The following is a 1,375-nucleotide window of genomic DNA, read 5'->3' on the forward strand; positions in this document are numbered from 1 at the left end:
CCAAAAAAATTGCTTTCAAAAAATATGTTAGACTTTTAAAAAAAAAATACGCCCCCGTTCCCCAACAAGGTCACCCCCACCCAAGTCGTCCCCTCTCCTTCCACCCTGTCAATTTTTTTTTTAAAACATTTTTGGGAAATATTCCAAATTTAATTTTTTTTCATTTTTTACGCAACCCCTACCTCCTCCTCCTCCTCCTCCTCCTCCCCGTCATTTTTTTTTAAAATAAATTGCTTTTGAAAAAAAATCCTAGGTATAATTTCAGGGTCGGATTTTAAAACGGTTATCGAGGTCTTGTCCTAGTTTGGGTGTCAGGGTTGGGTCCTAGATCAGTTATCAGGGTTCACTTTCGGATCAGAAATTATTTTCCTAAATAGTATTTTTTAGTCTCAAGCCAAAAATAAAAGAAATTTTCTAGAAAATATTTTTCATTCACCAACCAAAATAATAATTCGTACTCAACCAACCAAACATGAGAAAATAAGTTAGAAATCCGCTTGTTTTCCAAGGAAACATTTTCTAGAAAAGCATTTTCCACAGAAACATTTTCTTCATACCAAACATTTTCGAGTAGTTGTTAACTTATAAATGATTTATAGATTAATTACACATATTATATATTTTTTACGTTTTTTCTTATCTATTAAAGGTGTTTGTGAATGATAATGGAATCAGGTTAGAAAAATTAACGTTCTTCTATAAATAATCTTTAATCTTATTGATAATGTATAGGTAATTAAAGTATAAAGAAATTCCAGTTAAAAGTCTAATTATATAAAAACTTAAGAGACCTATTATCATATTATGTCTTATAGTTCTCCAAATTCATTAGTTAGCAGGCAATGAAAATATTATACTAGAGTAATGGAGAATTACTACATGCATGACTTGTGTTTGAATCAACGCTAGATTAATCGTGATATTATCTCTATTATAGGCCCGTTAATATTCTTATGTAAGTTACATTGTGCTCCTTAATTGTTGTCTTACGTAGGGCGTGTTTGGTAGGAAGGAAATGTTTGGTAGGAAGAAAAATGTTTTCTTGGAACTTGAGATTGTTGACTTATTTTCTAATGTTTGGTTGATGAGTAAAACATGTTTTCCAAATAATAATTTTTGGTGTTTAATTTATGAATGAAAAATATTTTTGAGAAAAAATCTTTTGTTAATACTAGAGAGTAGAAAACAATTATTTAAATTGAAAATATTTTTTAAAAACAAACTTGAATTTTTTTTTTGTAAGGGGAGTGGGGGCTAGTAAGGGGCTGATGGGGGTTGCGGTAGGCGTGGTGTGGGGTGAAAAAAATAAATTTGAAATTGAAAATACTTTTTAAAAGCGAACTTCAATTTATTTTTTATTTTTTTGGGGGGGGGG

The sequence above is a fragment of the Solanum pennellii genome, chromosome 2 (genome assembly GCF_001406875.1).
Source record: "Solanum pennellii chromosome 2, SPENNV200".
NCBI classification, from domain to species: Eukaryota; Viridiplantae; Streptophyta; class Magnoliopsida; order Solanales; family Solanaceae; genus Solanum; species Solanum pennellii.